The sequence below is a fragment of the Ictidomys tridecemlineatus genome, chromosome 2 (assembly GCF_052094955.1).
Source record: "Ictidomys tridecemlineatus isolate mIctTri1 chromosome 2, mIctTri1.hap1, whole genome shotgun sequence".
NCBI lineage: Eukaryota > Metazoa > Chordata > Mammalia > Rodentia > Sciuridae > Ictidomys > Ictidomys tridecemlineatus.
In genome coordinates this window covers 77,522,047-77,546,593 of record NC_135478.1, presented here as the reverse complement: position 1 = coordinate 77,546,593, position 24,547 = coordinate 77,522,047, and the positions used below count along the sequence as shown (strand labels likewise).

The 24,547-nt window shown below is 39.4% G+C and overlaps 1 pseudogene; it reads left to right on the top strand.

The window, feature by feature from the left end:
* The first annotated feature begins 23,375 nt into the window (after positions 1–23,375).
* Positions 23,376–24,299, top strand: LOC101970992 (carnosine N-methyltransferase pseudogene; annotated as a pseudogene).
* Positions 24,300–24,547: the final 248 nt, after the last annotated feature.

Genomic DNA, 24,547 nt, shown 5'->3' with positions numbered 1-24,547 from the left:
GAGTTGAGAATATCATGGAACAAAATAAGTCATTCCCCAAAAGCCAAAGCCCAAATATTTTCTCTGATAAGTGGATCAGGCCCATAATATTCTGGGGGAAAGTCAAGAGAATAATGGGAAATTTTGGATTGAGCAGAGGAGAGGAGGTGGAGGGGAGGGTGTATGGGGACAAGATGGTTGAATGAGAAACACATTACTACCCTTTGTAGGTATGATTTAATGAATGGAGTGACTCTGCATCATCTACAACAAGAGAAATGAAAATTTGTGCTCTATTCATGTAAAAAAAATCCAAAATATCTAGATTTTAATTTTCTTGGTAGGATCTTTGGCCCAGAGGATTCACAGCCAAAGAGCTACAGGCAGAAGCTGGAGGCAAAACAATGGCCGGAGGCAAAGTCTCAAAGATAAAGAGAAGGAGGAGCAAGATAGAGCAAACTGAATTGGAAGCATACACATGAAGATTCAGATGTACTAATCACTGTGGAAGTTGATAAGAATAGAGCAAAGTAAACTATAGAGGGCCATTGAAGAATTGAGGAAAATACTGGTACCTGCAGCAGAATGGGAAAAGTGTTCAAACTGAGTTAAAATTATAGAACCTTTATTTTATCCATCCTTAATAAAATTTTGAGAACAAAGTACATCCTCTTCCTCCTTCTCCTTCTTCTCCTACTCCTCCTCTTCCTCCTCCTTCTCCTCCTTCTCCTCCTCCTCCTCTTCCTCCTCCTCCTCCTCTTCCTCCTCCTCCTCCTCCTCCTCCTCCTCCTCTCCTCCTCCTCCTCCTCCTCCTCCTCCTCCTCCTCCTCCTCCTCCTCCTCCTCCTCCTCCTCCTCCTCCTCCTCCTCTGCATCAGATTCTATGTCTTCTCTGTGGATCATGGCCATGATGGTGATGATTTGTCCTTAGAAAAAGAAAAGGCAGAGTTATAGTCAAGGTGAGAACTTGAGTTGCTCCTTCTCCTGGTGTTCTAGAGCCAAAGTCAAAGCTCTCCATTTTTCATCTTGTCTGCACTCCTGTCTCCTGGCCTCCATCACCTCACCTCTGCAATGAGAAATAGATCTAGGATCCCAAGAGCTCTTTTCACGTTCAAATTCTGCCGCTGTACTCAGTAGGGATGTCTGTGTCATCAATTTTACTCCAAGAGGCTGCCACAGTCTCTCTGATTTTCTGGACTTACGCCTCTTGAATACAAGCACATTCAGATGTTCCTCCTAGTCCCAGGGCTTGAGAATTAGATGAAGACTGGAGGTTAGAAACATGTTCAAGGAGGAACTTCTCCCCACTCTTTTACAGGAGAACACAGTGACCTGTCCAGGGAGCACTGAAACAATTTTCTTTAAGTCCCTCCCAGTTGGGAGTTTATTTTAAACCAGGAGTAGACAAAACATAGAAGAGAAAGTGCTGCTCTAAGAAGAGAACATACAGAGGGAATTTGTGACTTTTTATTTACTGCTTAGCACTAGTGAGAGCTTCAATTACAGTTTCACAAAGTCACTTTATGAAAGTGTGTTCCACTAGATTCCTTCGGTTGTGCATCAAACCTAAAGTGCATATTAATTCTTTCATGCAAAATGCCAAAAAATAGCCAATAATAAAAGCGAAGCTACTTGATGCTTAGATGAGGCAAATTCAGGACAGAGTGGGGCTTGTATAGAAGATTGTGTATAACTATCAAAGCAGAAAAAATGTCTTCTTACAAACAGGATGATCAAAGTCATGATGACTATTAACTGTTATTTTTATAAAAGCAATACATATTTCTGTTTATTTCTATTTCATGCCCACTCCTCATTTTCCACATGAGTTAGGTGAACTAAACTCCTAGAAGAAAACTTCCCATTTTGTCATACCCTTAGGGCTGTTCCTACCTGCAGTCTCTTCCTCATCACTGCTGGATTCATAATTTTTGCTCCATGTCCAACCTTTAGAGACAGAAAAATCAGCAAGAGCATTACTTAAGATTGTCTCTTGCATTCTTTGTCACAATTAAGCTCATGATGGTAACTTGGGTTCATAATATTTGTACTGCACAGAATTGTGTGATTGAGGCTTGGTCCTTAGAATGGTCATGATGACAGTTGTGACACCTGTATGAGGAAGGGTTGGCTTGGAGGTTATGAGGTCTTTTAAGGGTATGAGACTCAGAAGTAGGAATATAGTTTTCTCAAACCCTTGTTAGATCCTGGTTATATAAGAAGAGAAAATGAATCATCTGATCACTGCTGGCTTCCTATCTCCCCATGTGATGTCTCCCTCCTGCACCTGCATCCATGCTGACACCACCAATCATGCAATGCAGCTAAGAAGGCATTCACAAAAGCCAAGTGTTTGCCAGCACCATGCTCTTGTATCTCCAGAACTGTAAGCTAAACCACCTGTATAAATTATTCAGTCTCAAGGGTTTTCTTATTAGCAAGAAAAACAGAGTCTTACTAATATTAATAGTCAGGATCACCCTGATCTCTGTTGTGGCTTCTTAGACCCTCTCTTAGCTCTGGGGAGTCAGAGGCCTCAAACAGGATGCTGCAAACAATTGCAAACCTTCAAGATTGAGAGTGGAACTGAAGGAGTCAAATTTTAACTACTTCCTTCCATTGGCACATTATTACTCTCTCCTTGAAACAGACCAAGCTGACATGCAAACTGTGATGCCAACAGTTTCAGGAATACAAACTCACAGAACAAATACTGTGCCATCATCACAGCAGCTGCTCACAAGAGAGTGCTCTCTGCCTTATGCACATGGGTCTGCTGGCCACTTGAAATGTGGAAATTGGATGAGACTTTGAAGGTTTTTAGTTAAAAATTAAATAAAATTAAAAATATATTTTAATAATAAAATTAAAAATATCCAAATAGTGATTGCTATTTTGTATGGCCAAGACCTGGAGTTTGAAAATGAAGCAAGTATGAATTTCCTTCCCCTGGGTTTCCTTGGACAGCTGTTTGCTAGCATAACCTCACTCCTCATTTGTAAGTAGATTATAGACTCATGCAAAAGGGCCAGGAACTCTCTGAGGGACTGAGGACTCTGCATCAACAAAATCAGCATTAAAATCCAGATGGCTCCCCACAAGATGAGGCTATCCCACCTAGAGCTGATGAGAAATGTGGGTGCAGAGCTTGGACACAATGCTATCTTCTAAACTTCCCTAAGGATTCTGGCTGGTTATGGTGAGATCCCAGGTGGATAAGTGGCTCACTGTGGAGCCCCACATGCTGGACAAGTGAGGTCTTAGCACAGAGGGGCATTCAACAAATACTGATAGGGACTAAGATGAAGACACTCTGCCCAGGGATGAGCTCAGAAATGAGGAGGAATGACGAGCACAGTGGTTCCACCCTCCCAGTGACCAGTCAGTGTCAGTATCCATATATGTGTGATTAGGAGGACCTGGATAGCATTTGAGACCAACAATGTGAAGACCTATCAGAGACACTGTCAATGTGATATCCTGCGGGGCACACAGGAAGCAGCACAGACCTAAACTGTGGGATCAGACACCACTGTTGAGCTGAGCTTGATCTTCACTGGAGCCCATCTTTAGCTCTGTAACTAGATGAGCTGCAGTTGCATTGGTCATCCCTGATGAAAGTCCCTCCAGTTTAAACATGTTTTCCATAAAGTGTTGTCTACCAAACGACCCAAAAGGGCAGGTTTCAATGTCAGTTGGAATATGCAAACAAATCCCTTCCTTAGCTACAGGAAACTCTGTCCTGTGCATCTTCCCTGTCTCAGATTCCTACCATAAGTGAGCACAGTGTGCTGGTGGACCTGAGAGTCACTGTTAAGGATTGACCCTGTCCAAAACTTTGTGCTTAGAATAGGATAGGAAAATGAATTCTGACACCTCTCAGAGAAAATGTATATGAACGTGAAAAACTGTCATTAGTGAAGTGTGATGAACAATCAAGTGCCCTGTCTAAATACAGGGCCTATAGACAAGTGAGGTTTGTTATTAAGTGAAGTTGCTACTGGTGCAGTGACAGGAATGAAACTGAGCTTTTTCTTATTGAGTGTCATGAAAATTTTCCAGGTTTGGATGGGATATATTTTGCAGGTTAATTGAGGTATTCTTGGCATGGAATGAACTGCACCCATGGAAAGTTTATCATTTGCTCTATTTACTCATATGCAAAATCATGATCTAATGGACATGGCATTTTTTGTTTAAACGTGGACTTTGGCATCTTGGTGTGTATATATCTAGAGAATCACACAAATGTGCAAAAACGAATGCACAGGCACACTCAGATTCAAGTGACATGGATGTACACAGAGCAACACATACAAATCTCTCATGGAACTAACCACAACATTCAACTCACACAAGTGCTATCAGGAAATATGGAGAGTGGCCATAGTTTTTTATGTTTTTTTTTTTGTGTGTGTGTGGGGGTGTCTGTGTGTTTGTGTGTGTGTTTTTTTTTAAATCAATTTGGACCACAATCTCCTCACTTGTCATTCTCAAGGAGGTAGTGGAATTACTTAGACTCTGCACTCAAAAAGAAGGGAGACGGTCTGACCCTTGGCATCATTTACATTTTGCATCAGGAAGAGAGTGAGGCCAGGATACATACCACTTATGGCTCCTCTTGAATCCTCCTGTGAATACAGAAAAGGAGTCACTATGAATGTCAAGCCATGCTCTGTCCTGTGTGTACAAATCATTTTTATTTTTAATTGGTGACATTAGAAAATCCAATGAGAAAATGGTCAAGTCAAGGGAACTCAAAGGCAAGGACAAAGCAAATGTGCATTCATCAAATGCAACAAGGTTCTATAGGGGAATTTGTGTTACAGGCCTAGATTAGGTGATAAATAAGGAATTCAATGGCCAGGAGGGAAACCACAGCCAGACACAGAGCTTGTTATCATACAGTGTGTTGCTGATATTCTTTCTCATTAATGTTGCCTTCAGTGTGGTCTCAGTTGGCCATAGACACCCCCATGAAAATCTGCACACTCAGAAAATTGTTTATATCATCTCCAAGAAATCATATGATATTACAAGGGAAAGAGAAACTAAAAAGCAACACTTGGATTTCAGAGGAAGATAAGCAAACTTACCATGGCTTTTGATGGGGACTCCTGACCCATGCTTTCCCCATAAATTAACTCCATCATGTCATTTGGGGGAACTAGGAGGATACAGAATGACTATTATTATACAACTTATTGCTTGTGAATTGTTCAGGGCATTTCTTGATATGGACAGCAGTGAAAATACACAGCAAAAAAAGAACAAGAATGAATGAGAAGCAGAGCCTTTGGTTTTCCAGCTAGACTAGAACCACGTGTGATATGTACTTTTGAAATTTTGTACCCCTAGGTGTATATCTTTCTAGAGATGACCACTGAGGCCATTTTAAAAGTATGGAAAATATTTCACATCTCTGTAGGAGCTATGAGTAGAATAATATATTGGAATAACCTGGAGTGTGATATATCACTAATGATGAATACATTTCCCTTTCCAAAGCATTACCGTCAGGAAAATTTTCTGAATTCTTATATCTTCTATAACTTGCATACTCAAGAACCTGGATCTTTTGACTCAGCATCATCTCTATCTACAGAGTAGGCCTAGTAACCAGAATTTAATATCTGGGTGTCATAAAATGTGAAGGAATTGTATCATAGAAATCATGCATTAGTGTGGGTTTTTAGTTTTAAAAAATGGAATTTTGTACTGGGCATGTTAGAACAGAATTTCTGAGGAAGCTCCCACAGCTTCACAAATGCATACACAATTATTACACAAGGACATGCTCAGAGATGCCTCTCCACCTTCATTCACCTAAATGCACACTACGAAAAAGACAGCTGTTTCAGGATCATGGTAGATGGCCATAATCCTTCACTGGTTTTTTGCTTTGTCAGCACATGCCAATCCTCATTTCCAAAAGAAATCTAAATCCAAGATAAATGTTTACATAGAAACAGGAAGGAATGTCTGACCTATCTAAGTATAGAGGTTTTCCTCAGCATGTTAGGGAGTTGAGAATACTTACATTTCTCATTCGCTGCAGAGGCTACCTGTAGTTACAGAAAGGAAGACAGTGTGAGCAGGAGATCATTTTCACAAGTCTACTGTTGGCTGTGGTGACATTAAATAACTAGATGGGAAACAGCAGTTGGGGCACAGATCACAAAGTAAGGCAGAGAGGGAACTTGTGAAAAGACTTGAGCTTTGCATGAGGGATTTCTCAGGTACAATTTGATGACATGCACAAAATTCATTTTCTACCAAGGAAAAGTGCCACTGAGGAAAATGCTCACTACAATCATTTGACAATGGTTGTTCTTATATGTGAATGTCATCTTGAATCATTCTCACAGGGAATAGATGAGCAGTTGTAATTCCACCACCTATGAGTCACCTATACTGAACACTGTCATATTTTCATGCAGGAATTTGAAGTAAAAGGAACAGAACAACAATTATATCTTAGACGAAGAAGGGTCACATTACCTCAGCTATATAATTTATTTGGTCTCCTCCCAAATCCATTGATGCTACTTGCATGATGACCTGATTGCAATCTAGGGAAATACAGGGTCATTGTCAGTACATTGGTTTGATGTTGAATTACTCCAGAGGCTTCCTTACTGTGGACATGGATCTAGCGTGTATGGAGATGATTGTTTAACACACACAGGCTCCATTGCTGCTGGAATAGGATTGTTTCTGAATGGCAAGAGAAGGAGCATACCAGGAAACAAAAATTAAAAATACGGAATAAATGGAAGGAACTACAATGAGAAATGAAATATTCTATAGATACACTAGTAGTTTCAGCATTCCTTCATAACACTTTACAGATCCATCAGGAAGAAAAGAAAAAGTATACTCTTGAATCAGTCAACTCTGTTGTGGGTCATATTACTTCCACCCCAATACATGTTTAAGTCCTAACTCCAGTACCTCCAAATTTTACTGGGTTTGAAAAGAGAGTCATTGTGATCGTAGCAATTAAAGTTATCTTCTTGGAGCAGGGTGGACCTATTCTCCAAATAGGGCATCTGTTCTCATAAGAAGATGGGGCACATTCATGAGAGACTAATGCCATGTGATGATGGAAGCAGAGAGTAAAGTGCTGCAGTTGAAAACCAAGCAGAAAAATGATGGCCACCAAACCAGTAGAAGTTAAAAGTGGGCAGGAAAAATTCTTCCCTAAAGTTTTCAGAAGTAGTATGTTTCTGCTAACAGGTCAATGTGGGATTTCTAGGGAATAGACCTCTAAGATAGTATAGTTGCATTAGTTCAACCCAAGAAAGCTGGTATTTAGATTTGGAAACCCTAGGAATTTACCAACACCATTATCATTCACATTGATCTAATTGGCATTTGTACAAATACTTCACAAAACCATGAGAGAATAAAATCTGTTTTCAAGTTCACCTGAGTTATTCATCAAGATAAGAGTATATTTTGGCCTTAAACATTCTTTGGTGTCTTCAGATATTGTGCAAATTTACTGTCAGGAAAAGGGAAATTGGCAGATTGGAGGAAGGATGCAGCCAGACTTATAAGGCAGGAAGACTGCTTCTCAGTGAGGGGGGAAACTAAAGGAACTCACTAAAACTTAATAGTGAATGGAGAAAAATTATAGAGGCATATAAAGTCAGAAAATTAAGTAAAAAAATAATGCATTGCAAAATGGAAACCAATTTAAGGTAGAGAGAACCTTTATTTCTTGCAGCTCCACAACCTGTAATGCAAAGAGTGCGAATAGTCCTTCCTCTCAGGTGGGCAAAAGAGGGGTTTCACTAAAACTCAAGAGTGGACACTCAGGGAGTCTTAGAGAATCCGAAACTTGGGTACATTAAATAAAGAACCCCCCAAAAACAAAATACTTGGGATCTAAGCTGGTGGTGGCAGAAGCAGCACCTGCTATAGCAGCAGGAATAGTGGCACTGCTAGATCACATAGGGAGGGAACATACACAGAAACAAAATAGACAGATTTAGTTGAAAATCCTGAGGTCAGAGGGGCAGCATTTACTTGGCTGAAGAAGAGACTTCTTTTCACTGTACACTGGTGCAAGAAGGAAGCTCTGTGATTCCCACTGTCCCCAGAGAGCAAAGCAGAAGCCTTCTTGACACAGCCAAGTTGATGGTGCCAAGAAGTTTCACCAGAAGAATTCTAGACCTGGTGAATTTAGCAATGTATCAGCACTCATAAATCAATAGCATTACTATATTCCAACATTGATGGCACTGATATAGAATTCCAAAAACTATCCCTTTTACAATAATCTGAAAAAGCCCCCGAGAATGAATATACCCTAGAGGGTGTAAGATGTCCACAATGAAAACTATAGAAAACTGGAAAAAAATGGAAGTTGATCTCAAAAGGTGCAAAGAACTTCTGTGTTCTTGGATAGCCAGAATTAATATTGTCAATGTGGCCATACTATCAACAGCAATATACATATTCAATGAATTCAATACAATCCCCTTCAAACTACCAATAATGTTCCTTACAGTATTGAAAAACCAACCCGGAAATTCACTTGGGATAATAACAACAACAACAACAATTTACCAAAGCATATCTGAGCAAGAAAAACTATTTTGAAAGCCATCACAATACCCAATTTTAAATTATACTATAGAGATGAGTAGCAAAAACAGTATGGTATTGAACTGAAAATAGATATGAAGATCCACAAAATAGAATATACCACACAGATACAACCCACCTGATACTTACAGCCACCTGATCCCTGAGACAAGGGCACCAAAATATGTTGGAGAGGACATCATGTTTTAAACAAATGGTGTTGGGAAAACTTTATACCCATAGAAATACTGGCAAGGATAGGAGAAATAGTGTACACTGACACAATGCTGGTGAGACTGTAAATTATTAGGACAACTCTGGAAACCAATGTGGGGATTCATGAAAAATCCAAGAATGAAACACACAAGCCTCAGCTATTACATTCCTCTTTGCTTATTCTCTAGAACTGCAAGTCAGCATAATATAGTGATACAATCACTTCAATGTTTGTAGCATTCGCCATAAATATATTTAAGATCAATCCAAGTGTCCATCAACAGTTGAATGAATCAAGTGCACACAATTAAATGGTAACTAGATCTTTACTTCTGGACCTGCAGCACTGTTGAATGACTCAAAGCACATCATTTTGTACACATCAAACAAAAAAAATTGGAACTCTATATAAACTAGAATCATTATTGCAGAGTGGACACAATGACAGGATTTCCAAGGTACCTTTTTTGGACTTTTCCTTGGGCACAAGGATGTTCGGGGGCAACAGGTGGGCCCCTCTGGACCAAGGCCTGTGGATCCCTTCTGTGTGCTTTGATGTTTTCCAGTGCTCACGTGGGAGGCAAGAGCCTGGGAAATGGGATAAAACAGAGTTAGCTGTTGACAACGTACCAGCCAGAAAAGCAATGGGTCATCATTAGTAATTCAAATAATGATTCAAACAGTTTTAATTTTAAGTGACAATTGTAAATATCTGGGGGTATAATTTGAGCTTTGAAGTCAAGTATATATTATACACAAAGAGCATGCTCAGCATCTTAAACATTTCTTGTATTTTTTTTTCCCAGTGAGAAGAACTCTGTCATTTTCATCAACAAAGTTGATAATTTCATTAAGTGAAATAGGTCAGGCACAGAAGGACAAATGCTTGCAAAATATCACTCTTTCATGGAGACTGAAAAATTGATGGCATAGAAAGTGAGAGTAGAATATTAGTACAGTAGGGGAGACAATGTTACAATTGAATATTAGAAAAAAAGTTCTGATGTATTTTTGCAGTCTTTGAGCAGAGTTAAATATCACAAAATCTGGGTCTGGGGTTGTAGCTCATTTGGAGAGTGCTTGCCTAGCATGGGTGAGGCACAGAGTGTGATTGTCAGCACCACATTTAAATAAATAAATAAATAAATAAATAAATAAATAAATAAATAAATAAATAAATGTGTATAAATAACTAATACAAATTTTAAAATATAACAAAATCTATGTTTAATAAAATTTGAAGGAGGGATGTGAATGTTCTTAGATTTCACACTACTGAACTCATTTTTCACCATTGGGGCACCAAAGCACCTATGACAGATTGAGCTTCAGGATGAAATTGCAATGTGTGGGCTCTAAAACCCAACAAAATATTATATGCACAAACACAATTACTAAGGTGGAATCATAGAAAGGCAGAGGAAACAGTGACCATAAGCAGAGGCTGTGGTTATGTGGCTTTTGTTCAAATCCTACCTCAAAAATTACATACCTGTGCAGTTAAATAAACCCCTCTGTTTCTCAATTGTTTGCAAAAAGTGTGCATCTGATCCATGTAATGGTGTAAGGCTGACAATAATTACATCCATGCATCCTTAAGAGGACTGGTGCTTTATATGGGTGCTAATGTGTCCTGTCATTAAATAGGACACTTCATTAAATGTGTGGGAAAAAAAGCCCAATCATTGACTGTGTTTGAATAGAGAGGTGTGAAATAGAAGTCATCCTCCAGAGCAATGGGTGAAGAAAATCTATTCCTCATTCTTTACAGATGGATATCTGTAAAGCTCATGGAGAATATCTATGACCTCCTGGGACTATATGTCAGCCTGAAGGGATGGGTGAAACCGAGTCTGTCCACCACAATTTTGAGTTTAGGTGTTTGTAATTTGGAGATTTTATGTGACTTGCCTAGATTCACAACAGTGATGAGCAGTGGATGTGGGACAGGTATGTAGCTATTTACCTGGGACCAGAGATTCCTGAGCAATTGAGTCCTCTAGTGGATTCCCTAGAACCAGGAACCCATAACTCTTCTCAGACTTTCTCAAATACTCCTCCCCTGAAGCCTCTTTAGTATGAGGATTCAGTAGCAGAAGGTTGAATTATACTAAGAGAAATGTTTCAGTCATAACCCAGGCTTCTGCCTCTTCATCAAAATTACTGACTTAAAAAATGATGATTTCATGCAAATGAAGCCTATCTGAAGGTCAAGAGTAGAGTACACACTTGTAGCCACCCACTCCCAGGGTCTGCTCACAGCCAGCTGCCTCTCAGTGAGCCATCCTGATGAGTAGTTGATGTTCCATATCATCAGGGCTCTGTAGGGCTCACAAACTGTTTGAGAACTTAGGACATTCTAAACCAACTGCCACTTCATTCTTGGCACAACTGCCACTTGATGGATGTTCCAAGAATGAAGTTTCCCTGTGCTTTTCTCACCTGTATGGCTTGTTAATGTGAATTAATGGAGGGAAACAGATACCCTGGAATGATGCTTTGGTGTTTCCATTTAAAAATCTGGCCTGCTCCCATGTCTGCAGACTAATATTCTGGCCATCACCTGAGCATCCAGACAAGGCCTGGTTGAAAACGTGGTTGCTATAGATTCACCAGCTCTGATCTGGCATATTCCTTCTCCTGGGCTTCCACACCTCTTCCTAGATCCTGCAGGGCCAGAGGCCATACTTATCTGCCTACATGGATCCACCAGTAACTACAACCTGTGAACCTCCACCAATGAATCCTCCTTAAAGATCCCTGAGATCCTCATTTCCTCCATTATCAGATGACCCTCCTTTGACCTCACAGCACTGTCCTTTCTGCCTCCTTCCCAGTAGCCCCCGAACATCAGGGATCCTGTAGTCATCAACCACTTGAAAACTTTCCCTGAAATCTCACTCCTCTTTCCTTTCTACAAATGTCTTAATTTAGACTTCTCTAATATTATTTTTAGATCTTCATATACATTCAATTGAGTATGGCCTCTAATTGCACTTTCATGGGATATATATTGCCTTACTTAGCATCCATATACTCTCTCTCACTTTATTTCTTCACCTCATGAAAGCAAGGTAGATGTTCTCCCCCTATTTATTTATTTATTTTAAGAGCACACATGATATTAGCATTAGTAATGGTTCATTTTTCTAAATTTAGAAAAACATTTTCAATAACCAGGTCAATAGTACAAGCAAATATATGAATTGAGTGATAAAACAATATTATCAAATACTTAAATCTTAGGAGAGAACATTCAGGGTCAGAGATAAAAAAAATCAAGAGAAAAATATATTCAGTAAATGTTAACTGCCCTTTGAAGAAACAGACTTAAAAATGTCACTGACAACATACCTTCCCCACAGCAGTTTAGATTTCCCATGGCCGACCAGGAACTCAAAACCTCCCTACTCTTCTCCAACTCTGATACCAACTCACTCACTAGATCAACTGAGTGGAAATGGAAGGTAAGATATGTATCCCACATTACCATGGTGACTGGTCAACATGGAACTTTCATTGTGAGCACATGCCACATTCCGAGCTGCAACTATTCTCTTAGTAAGTGTATTTTCATGTCCAAGTGTGTTATTGGAGAGTGTGTGATTATTGCTTTAAAAACTGAAACCTAGACCCATACATTAATATTCTGTATTTATAAAAATATGTTAATTCAGGAAAAAGGATTTTGCTCTTCAAATATTTTGATCATATAATTATGGATTGAAAGGGAGGCATAGCTATGATTTTGAGAATCAAAATAGATTCCATTTCTGCTTTGAATGCCAAACCTACAGATGTCTCAATCTTTCTGAATCTCCAGACATTTTTAGACAGAAAAATGTAAAACTTCTTTTTGATTCAGAATGAAAATATACACAAAGAATTGTATTTTAATAATTGGAGAGATTTTCTGGTGGGATTTCAAGATTACATCCCCCTCATTTGAAATTTGAAAACAAAACTCTTTTCTATTTAGTAGGATCTAATCCAGTCATTTGAATTAATCTTCTTCTTCCATGACTCCTGATGATGAATCCGTTTTTTTTTTTTTGCTTATCACCTGACCCTGTCATCTCATACCACAAGAGGTCATGCTTGAAGATGCCCATGATGAGCTCTAAACAAACAAGGTATGCAATACCTCCACATTGTAAACACTCTCTGTGCTAAGCCCAAGGCCAACATCATTCTAAATGAGAAAAACAGAAAGCATTTTCTCTAATGAAACTCAAGCAAGGCTGGGATGTCCTCTTTCATCCCTTCTATTCAATATAATCTTTAAACTCAAGTCAGAGGAATCAAGACAGATGAAAGAAATTAAAGGGATATGAATAGAAAAAAGAACTCAAATTTTCACTATTTGCTATGACATACTTCTATATTTAGAAGATCCAAAAAAATTCCCCAGAAAACATCTAGAACCAATACATATATTCAGCAAATTAGGACATAAAATCAATACCCATGAAACATGCATTTCTATACATAAGCAATGAATCTACAGCAAGAGAAATTAGGAAAACCTCCTCATTCACTCTCACCTCAACACAAAGCAAAACCCAACAAACAAACAAACAATAACAATAACAAAAAAAACTTGGGAATCAACCTAACAAAAGAGGTGAAAGACTTCTACAATAAAAATTAAACAATACCAAAGAAAGTAATTGAAAAAGATCTTAGAAGATGGGAAGATTTCTCATGCTCTTGGATAGGCAGAATTAATATAGCCAAAATGGTCATAATACCAAAACATTTACAAAGATTTCATGCAATTCCTATTAAAATCCCAATGACATTCTTTTTTTAATTAAAAGCACCAGGCTAAGACTAATGCTCTCCCACATGGGGTCTCTCCCCTGGGGCCTCTCCTGACCCTCTTTCTGGCTTTGACTTATGCTTCCCCTCAAGGAAGTCATTCTCTGGGGACTTTCAGGACCTTCTTTTTGCATAGGAGTTTTTTTTTTTTTGTCTCCCAGGTTGCATCTACCTGGGAGGTTCTCAGGATATTTATCCTGGCCCCAACAACTCAGGCAACTCTGGTCACACCAGTAACTCTGGACACATTGAGGAGCCATTCCCTACTGGCACCCCACTGGAGCCCACAAGCGAGGTGGATAGGTCACTATAGGAAGCAATTGTGGTGCAACTGCTGCCAGTGCTGTGGCTATTGCTCCTGCTGATCCTGATTTCATTATTACAGAGGCTTGTAGAGGAGTATGGGAATCCCACTGGGATTGGCACTGAATGTAGAGTACAGACATTTGCACATGGGGTTGCATTGCCTGGGACTAAGGACATGGGTGTCATGGCACACAAAGCAAAGATGCTGGGGCTGGCATCTGGGCTTCCAAATGTGGCATGCCTTGTACTCCAGGTGCCACCTCCTCTGCCTGCTCCTCTCCTTCCAGGGGCCATGCCACAGCACCATGCTTTTGGGCTCCCATAACAGGTACAAACTTTGGGGGCAATGCTGACCTACCAATGCTGACCTCTCAGCCTGAAATAGCCTCCCACATAGTACTTCATGCTCATCCATCACCTGCTGCAAGGCAACCTGAGTGAAGCTCAGCTGAGAGGTAGCATCATCATGCTCCTCACACAGCCATTGCAGCTTAGAGGCCAAAGCCCAGCAAGCCACCTCACACTCCTCACTCCTCCACCTGATCCTGCAGCTGACAGACCTGACTCCCCTGCTGATCCCCCTGCCTGGCCACCACTTGCACATGTTATCCACAAACTTCAGTTTTTCTCTTTTACTACTGCCTGTGTTTAATATTGGTTAGTCATTGTGAAACTTAAAGCTCTTTACAAGCATTTCAGTGAATGAATGAATGATACTCATTTCCCAATGTTTAGATTGTGAACCTAGTTTTCATTTGTATAGTAAATTGTTCATTTTCCATGAAGGATGAGGATGGAGCCAGACAGTATCAATTTGGTGACAAAGGATCTTTAGGTATGTAGATATTTGGGCAGGTGAAGTCAGGTATTTAAAGCTGCAGGCGTCCACCAACCTCTGGTGGTCCTGGGGCTAACTTGGAGGTCCTGATAGGTTGGTCTAGGGCATAGGAGATGGCCACCAGGGTGCTCAGGCCAGTCTCCTGTTATCTACCTGACTCTGGAGGAGGCTGAGAACCTCTGGGAATGTTTGCTGTGGTGCCCCTATTGCTGGCCTGCAGCAGGGTTCAGAGAATCTTCTGGCCATATTTCTGGGCCTAGTCTCCTCTGCAGGGTCTGGCAAGGTGCAGAGGGAGAGGCCTGGGTGTACAGAGGGGAGGGATTGAGACAGGACGCCATGGAGTGGAGACCCATGAGGTGCAGAAAGGGGTGAGAATGGTGGGAGAGGAGAGGCCCTGCAGAGGGTGGAAAGAGCCTGAACATGCTCCAGACAAGGAGCTCCTGCAGGGAGGATCACACTCCAGCTCAGGCAGCCATTGACCTGATTGGGGGAGCCATTCACCCAGTCTGTACCCCACACCAGCAGTCCACTGAGGGCTCCTTCACAATGCCCTTTTCATCCAAATGTGGATAAAACCTACAGAACTGGGATGGCTGACCCAGCCCCTCTCAGCCTTGCTCATGATTATGTGTCTGTTTCACTGTGGAAACCTCACATCCTCCTCCCTGTCTCATGATCACTGTCATCCCATAGTGAGTGTGTTTGGTGCTGAGGTCTGAGGCCATCTGTGTCAGCCAGACACTTGTGTTCAGGAGGATGCAGGAGTAAATACTACCTAAGTAAATCTTTACTTCAGGACATTCTTGAAAAACAGTTGTCCAGAGAAACACTGGCTGCATTGAGCTCTCAATTTTCACCCACACAAGTTGTTTTATTATCAAAAACTGATCATCATACCCTTTCCCCTCATATCCTCACCAACAATTATTGTTGCTTATATTCTCCATGATTGCCATTCTAAATGGAGTGAGATGAAATCTTAGAATGTTTTGATTTACATTTATTTAATTGCTAGAGACATTGGATTTTTTTCATATACTTTTAATCAATTGTATTTCTTCTGTGACGTGTCTAGTTCTTTAGCTATTTATTGTTTGGGTTATTTGGTTTTGTTTGTTTGTTTTGTTTCGGTTTTTTTTTGTGTGTTAAGTTTTTTTTAGTTAATTAGGTGCAACCATTATGAAAAGATGTATGGGGATTCCTCAGAAAACTTGAAATGGAACTACCATTTCACCTAGCTTTCTCACTCCTTGGTTTATACAAAAGGACATAAAATCAGCATACCTCAGTAATGCAGCCCCACCAATGTTTATATCAGGTCAATTCACAATAGCTAAACTATGGAATCAACCTAGGTTCCCTTCAACAATTGATCGATAAAGAAGATATAGCAAATATATGCAATGCAATATTACTCAGCATTGGAGAAGAATGAAATTATGGCGTTTGCTTGAAAATGGATGGAGCTGAAGAATATCATGGTAAGCAAAATAAGGCAATCCTTTTTGATAATGTTAATTCTTTCTGTCCAAAAGCAAGATAGATATTTCTGTATCTTCTATGATTTCTTTCTTTAGGGTTCTGTAGTTTTCATTGTATACGTCTTTTACTTTTTTCTTTGATTCCCAATCATCTTATTTTATTTTGAAGTTTATACAAATAGGGTAGTTTTCCTCATTTCAATCTCAGAGGATTTGTCACTGGTATACAGAAGTGCCTTTGACTTATGGGTGTTGATTTTATATTCTGCTATTTTGCTGAATTCATTTACTAGTTCTAGAAGTTTTCTCGTGCAGCTTTTTGGGTCTTCTAAGTATAGGATCATATTGTCAGCTAATAGTACTAATTTAAGTTCTTTTTTTCATATACATATCCATTTTATTTCTTCCATCTGTCTAATTGCTCTGCCCAGTGTTTCAAGAACTATGTTGAAATAGAAGAACAAAAGCCAAATGTTTTCTCTGATAAGTGGATGCTGATCTCTTAAGAGGGAGTGGGAGGAAAGAATGAAGTAACTTTGGATTGGGCAGAGGAGAGTGGAGGGGGTGTGGAGCTGGGAAGGATGGTGGAATAAGACAGACATTATTACCTTGTAAACATTAATGATTTTGTTACTGGTGTGTCTCTGCACCAGGTATATCCAGAGGAACGAGAAGTTGTGCTCCATTTGTGTACAAAGTGTCAAAATGTATTCTCCTGTTATGTAAAACTAATTGGGACCATTTTTTAAAAATTTAATAGCATTGAAAGGCTAGCCATAGATTAGGGCTGAATCCCATGATCATTCACACATTCTGGTTTCTTGATCTCTTTCATGGACCTGACTTTGCTTCATTTGGTGCCATTTTTCCCTCCTCCTAGGGGAGTACACTATGAAATTATCTACATCCCTGTCCCAGAATGTATCTCCACAAGGACAAACATGTACTTGCTTTTATGCTACACAAAGTTTAGTTTTGATCAGATTTAGGAGGCATGTGAGCATTTCTTCTTGGGTGTAAGAATATGGTGGTCCTTGCTCTCCCCTAAGTCCCATGTGCACACTTCTTAATTGTATGAGCTGTTGGACAAACTTGTCCTCAGACACTGAGAACTGCTTTGGTCAGGTCAGCATGTGTCATGCTGTCCATGACATCCTACAGGCTCACAATCTTTTGTTTTCTCAGTCAAGGCCAACCTGTCAAAGGAGGTCCTTTTCCTGACACACTCTGTTCAAATGCAGGGAAGAGAGTGTGAGTGTCTAATGCAGAAACCAGGTTCTCTAGAGACACTGTCCATCCAGAAAACTGTGAACTATTTGCTTCATGGTTACGGATAGAAGTGATATGACTTTCAATTTAAAATCAAAAAAAATTATTATTTTTTCTTTTTCTTTTGGTACTGCAGTTTGAACCCAGGGCGGTTTCACCCCTGAGCAACAAATTCAGCCCTTCTTTTAATTTTTCATTTAGAAATAAGTCGCTTAGGGCCTCCCTAAGTTACTGAGGCTGGCTTTAAACTTGGAATCCACCTGCCTCTGTCTCCTGGTTTACTGGGGTTACAGGCATGTACCACCTCACCTGGCTTTAACAAATCCATTGGGATAACTCAATTTCCAGTCAGTATCTCCACTCTAATTCCATAGCTTGGATGTAGTGGGAAACCAGCTGAGTGAGTGGAGACCAAGGTCATGCCCGTGGCTCAGTGAGTGGTACACAGAATAACACTGGGCAGGTGTTTCCTGTCCCACGTACCCTTCTGTGTCACCATGAGTCACTGCCAGCTGCTCCTACTGCCATGTGCTATGGTACAGAAGTAGTCTCATCTGTGACCTGATTCCTGCTGGTGGACAGGTGGCTGGGTTTTCTATGTTGAAACCTGAAATCAGACCAAGGATAGTGTATGTCATTTGCTATCATCATAATTGACAAGTAAAGGAGCCTGGCATGGTTTCTGCTGGTACTAATGTCCATACTTATGCCCCAATTTGCCTTTAGAGCAGTGTTACTAGCTGTCTTACTGATGGCCAGATACTGAGGATGGCTGAGTCAGGTCAGAGGAGGCCAAGGTGACTCCACAGAGAGAAAAGGAGAGGTGGGATTAACATTGAGAAAGATTTCCAAAGGATTTTCTGCCTGCCTAGTCCAGGCTCACTTCAAGGATGCTCTTGGCTTTCTGGTAGCCCCCTCCCTTCAGTGTAAGTCCAGTGTCCCATGGGCTGACTGGAGGGTGGTGTCATTGACCATGTGAGCAGCAGCCCCTCTCTTCTGGCAGCTATGGCCCCTCAGACTCACAGCAACCAGTAAGCAAGTGTGGGTCTAAAATCCTGAGGATCCTGCCCCCCAAAGGCAAAGCCATGCTGAGCTGAGAGCCAGCTCCAGGTTTATCCCAGAACTCTGGGCTCCATGGGTCGGTTTCTTGAGGAAGAACTTGTGCAGTAACAGAGAAGCCCGAGAAGGAGGGGTGTGCAGACCAGGGTGGAGGTTCCCCTGAGTCTGCCTCCTGAGGCCTCGGCTGGGCTGGCTTGTCACGTCTTCTCTTGTTCCAATCTAAGAGATTTCTGTCCATCATGCAAATTATCCTTAGCTGCAGGCTGATTCTGGAGGAGATTTTTGATAAGCAGCACTTATCCACAGGGGACAGGGAGAGGAGGGACAGCCCTTCACACTCACCCTCAGCCCCTAGGATGATTCTTCATGGTGTGGTCTCCTAGCTTCTGTTGACAAATGCTGCCCAGACTGTGACTTCTTAGATGGACTCTGTGCTCAGGAGGGCCTGGAGGTCATTGGGATTATCAGGAGATTGAAGCACATGCAGGTAGGAGGACACCTGCATGACCCAGGTGCTCTTTGTTCCAGTGCAACAAGCTCTTATAAGAAATATTCATGATCGTTTTTGTATAACAGTATTCTGAAACAGAGGTCATATAAATGTGTATTACCATCTGAAGCAAGGTAGATACATTTTTATAAAGAATACTTCTGAGTAGTTATCCTGGGGTCTGATCTTCAGAGAACAGTGGGTGAGATCAGCATCTTTTTGGCTAGGAGAATGGCAACCAGCATGTTTTTTTCTCCTGGTTGATATTTTTCTATCTCTTCTTCCCTGCCCCACCCCCTGCAATTCATCTATACTCCCCTCTTCTTCACTATGTAATATAATAGTAATGTTGCAATCTTTAGTAATTAATTTCTCAACAACTTCCAGATCACTACTATGGTTTTATACTTGGGGTTAGAGGAACTGTGAAAAACAGTTTTAACTAGTTTTTGTTTCTCATAAGGTTGATTAGTATATGGTTTGTTCTGAAGTGCTTGAATAAACAGGGCTTAATGTTTATACCACTCTCTCATGTGGTGCTGATTGTGAGAAGAGAAGAGGACACACATTGAGTGTAGTAAGTATGAGCAAACAGATATTCTCCCAACCAGGTTCTCTTAAGAGAAAGCAGCTCATGAAATAGTTCCTTGTATAAAAGTAGAAGCAATAATCATCCCAGAAGATGAATAGACATATAAGTGAAAAAGTAAAGTATCAAACAATCTCCAAATAGCTCACAACACTGATCAACAACTGATCCCATTGACATCACAGTTAAGGAAATGATGAAGAAAGAATTTAGAAAGTTTGTACTTAAAATGTTCAGTGACTTAAAAGATTTAAGGAATGAACTAGAGATGAAATATAGGAAGTGAATGATCATTTAAATAAAAAGAGAGATTCTTAAAAAGGACCAAATGGAAATCCTGGAAATTAAAGACTCAATAAATCATTTTTGAAGGCAGAATGTCAGGCTTTGAAGATAAAGTATATAATACTGAACATAGGGTCAAAAATAGAGAAAAGATATTAAGTAACCCTGACCAGAATATTGAAGAAATCTGAGATAACATTAAGAGACCAAATCTAAGAATCTTTGGTGTTTTCAAAATACAAACTAAAGGAGTGCACAATTTTTTTCAATGAAATGCTCAGAAAATTTCCCAAACCTTAGGAACAAGGAGAAAATTCAGACTTCAGTCACCCAAAAGAAGCTAGTGGAGGACTGGGGCCCCATAAAACTCGTGGTAAAGTGGTGACAATGTCCAGGAGCAGGTGGCACCAGCAATGGGGCCTTGCTCAGAGCAGAGTGCCCTGGGTGTTAGCCTGCCCTTGGTTCCCTGGAAGAGGACCAGTGACCAGGTTGAGAATGGCAAAAGCAACAGAAGCAGATGCTCAAATGCTTCTCTGTATTTTTTAGCCTAAGCCAGGGGCGGCCAGGCCATGTGGCCCAAGTAGCTGGATGGGGTCAACTGCACACCATGGGAATTCTCTAAAACAGGATATGGAGGCTATTCACTAAGCAGGATAACAAAATTATCACTGTAGGTTTGGACAATGCGGGGGAAACTAGCATCTATAAAAACGTTCTTTTTTTATTTTCAAAATTATAGGTTCTCCTTAAAATTTTTCAAGAAGAAAATTATACTACATTAAAAAAGATACTTAACTCTCACAATATTAATGTAAACCATAGTTTCTTGAAACATTTGAAAACATCATAGAACATAAGCTCTTACTGACAAAAGGATGTTAGTTTTTCAATATTTTTATAATTTCTTTAGCTTTGCTCCATGTCAAGGGGAAGTCTTTTTTTGTGTGTGATTAAAGATGTGGAGGGAAAATATCTAATCAATTTCCTTCAAATAAATATTTTTTAGTTTATATGATAAATTTGGAAGACAAAGGCCAGTTTTCAATCATCATTTTCTATTGTCTGAGCTTCCATTTCACTTATTCTCTTTTTGGCTGTGGTGTCAAAATATGGTTACAGGAAAAGTTTAGCTTTAAAATGGTCACACTGCATAAGAAGTATAATAGTCACTTGGTCTCTTGCATTAGAAGAAGACCACAGAAGCCATAAGTGTGATTTAACAATGTTTGACACATTTTAACTCAAAAAGAGTAGAAAAAGGAAACAAGAATCGGTACAACTCAAGTAAGTATTTGCCATTTTTTTAAAATTTAACATTCAAAGTTTGTTCAAATATCATCTTTTCAGCGTGGTATTCAGTGACTTCTTGATTTTTAATTGCTAATTCTCATCTATTTCCTGGGGAAATATCTGGTAGAAAAACTGAAAAAAAAATAAAGCAGACTTTTAAAAATAGTAAAAATAGTGGAAAGTAAGGGTTTACATTGATATGAAGGGGGAAAGCATACTTCAATAGTGAGATCCACCTTTAATAATTTTATATGAATAAAATAGTACATATATACTCTACAGTCGGCAGTAAGGTAGAAGAGATAGTGATTAATGATGTACATTTCCTAATGTCGGATATTGGTGGCCAAGAATCTCTTTATTCTTCCTGGAATACTTATACTAACACTGACTTCATAATAGAATTAATGAAAGTGTAAAACTACCAAAGATCAATGAGATTTTTGGTCCTTTTAGAAGATAAGACTGATAAACTCTTAGCCAAATTAACTAAAAGAAATAGAAAGAGTCAAGTCAACACAATCATAGATGAAAAAGGAGATATCACCACAGACAATTCTGAAATTCAGAGGATCATTGGAAACTGTTGTGAAAACTTATATCAATAAATTAGAAAATCTAGAATATATTGCCAAATGTTGAGACACATATGACTGACCAAAAATGAATCATGAGTATCTGGAAAATTTGAACAGACCAAGATGAAGCAATATAATTGAAGCAGCAATTAAAGCTTTCTAACAAAGAAAACCTAGGACCAGGAGAAATCTCAGCTGAGGTCTGTAAGACTTTAAAAAAAGAACTAATGCCATTTCTCATCAAAATTTTCGATGAAATAGAAAAGGAAGGAACACTGTCAAATGTCACTCTATAAGCCAATGTCACCCTGAAAACAAAACCAGACAAAGACATATCAGACCAATATACCTGATGAAAATTGACGTGAAAATCCAAAATAACAAATTGACATGCCACATTTAAAATCACTGAGGAAGATAGTACAACATGATCAAGTGTATTTTATCCCAGGAATGTAAGGGTAGTTCAACTTATGCAAATCAATAAATGCCATTCACCACATGAATTATGTGATTATTAAGTATAAGAATCATGTGATTATCCCAAGTGATGCGAGAAAACTATACAAAAAAGTCCATCACCCATTCATGTTGAAAATACTGGAGAAACCCTAGTGTTTAAAACACTAGGAATGGAAGGAAATTATTACAATACTGTAAAGGCTATATATGACAAATTCAAGGCCTACATCATACTTAGGGATAAAAACTGAAGACATTTCCTCTAAAATCAATAACAAGACCGGGTATCCACTTTCATCATTACTATACACTATAGTCCTTGAAACTATCACCAAAATAATCCAGCAAAAGAAAGAAATTAAAGGGATACAAATAGGAAAACAAGTCAAGTTATCTCTGTTTGCTGTTGACACGATCCTATATTTAGAAGTCCCCAAAAACTCCACCAAAAAACTTCTAAAGTTGATAAACAAATTCAACAAAGTAGCAGGATAAAAGGTCAGCTTACATAAATTAATTGCTTTCCTCTTCTCCAGTGATGCATCTGCAGAGAGAGAAATCAGGAAAAGTATCTCATTCACAATAGCCTCACAAATACTTGGGAATAGAAACTGGGGTTAGTAGCTCAGTGGTGGAGCGCTAACCTAGCATGCATGAGGCACTGGGTTTGATCCTCAGCATTAAATACAAATATATAAAATGTATTCATTTACAACAAAAACTATTTTAAAAATACTTGGGAATAAATCTTATTCCAGCTAGCCAACCAACTTATACTGCAGACCTGCCAATTTACATATATCTCTGATGCCCAGGTACAGGCAGTGTCAGAGAACAGATAATTTGGTAAGACATTGACATCAAACTTCATATACTACAAAGATAACACTCAATATTAGCTTGACAATTTGCAAGAATTTTTTGTCTTACATTCATGCAAATTTGTTAATTATATTATGAAAATATACATTAAAGCACTTTTTTTAATCTATATACTTCAAAGCAACTACAATCACTCCTTGAAGTCCATACAAGCTCAGTAGCTGAAAACCAGCCAGACCCCAGTGTGTTTGGAACCCTGAGATTGGTGGGGGCGGGGTGGGCAGCCTGTTTCGGGCATGTCTGCAACGAGCGCCATCTGGAGGAAACCAGCCGCCACAGCGCTTTCAGTAGACAGGAGCAGCAAGGCTGAGATGCCTAGGGCCAGCAGGCAATCCAGCAACACTGTTGCCTCCCACTGACCCTTTTTCAGCTGCACAAGGGCTGCAGGGGAGGCTTGGGCAACCTCCGTGAGAGTAAGAAAAATGCAAGTGCAGTTCTCTGCGTGGCTTTTGAGCTAATCATTAAAGAAATTTTGAGTTTTTCTAAGACAGATGGGATCCTACTAAAGAACTTATTCTGATACCTGTTGCTGAACTAGGAAATCTGGACTGGGAATTAGCTGTGCTAGGTGATCCTTGTCAAGGATAGGAATTAAGTGTTTTTTTTTTTGTTGTTGTTGTTGTTGTTTTAGGCTCTTTGATCTCAACCTTGTTCTGAACAGATGTTCTAAAATTAATAAACATACACTTTATTCCTGGATCTACCTGTTTAGCAATAATGGGAGATCAGAAGATCAGATGCCACCCATTTTTTTTCCCTGATATTGACCCCCACAGTTTTCCTCCTGGTTCTAAATTTTGTTTGACAGCAGAAGATTTTCAGGAGATTTATTCATAATGCGGTAGATGGCACTATATTGCCACCTGTTTCTGCATAGGCACAGCTCACAATGTAATTGACTATATTGATATAATATGAAACACATACAAGCCAGGTGAATTTTGATAAATCTTGGTTCTCTGCTGTACCACTTTGAAAATTTGGCAAAGAATTATTCCATAGAATTGAGCTATGAGAATATAAACAATGTTGTTCTGCAAAATAGATTCCAGATACAGGTGGACAAAGAATCCATATTGTCAACATAGACTGTGAAGGATTTCTCTATTTTGAAATACTATTATGAATTTGTCTTATTTGTAGTTCATAAGCCACAATAATGGTTTTAGGATATATCACTCAGAAAAGTTTAATAAGAACAAATGCTGAGATAAACAACTCAAAATCAACTATCAGTGATTACAAGACATCAAATCAGTGGTGTCTTCTTATTCCTAATGTAAAGGTTAAATTTAAGTTTTTCTCTCCTGTTAAGTTTAAGTTTTGCTTTTCTGTAAGTTTAAGTTCTGTTTTCCTGGAACCCGAAACTTATGTTAAAAACAGTTACTTATGTCAAAATGTACCCTGA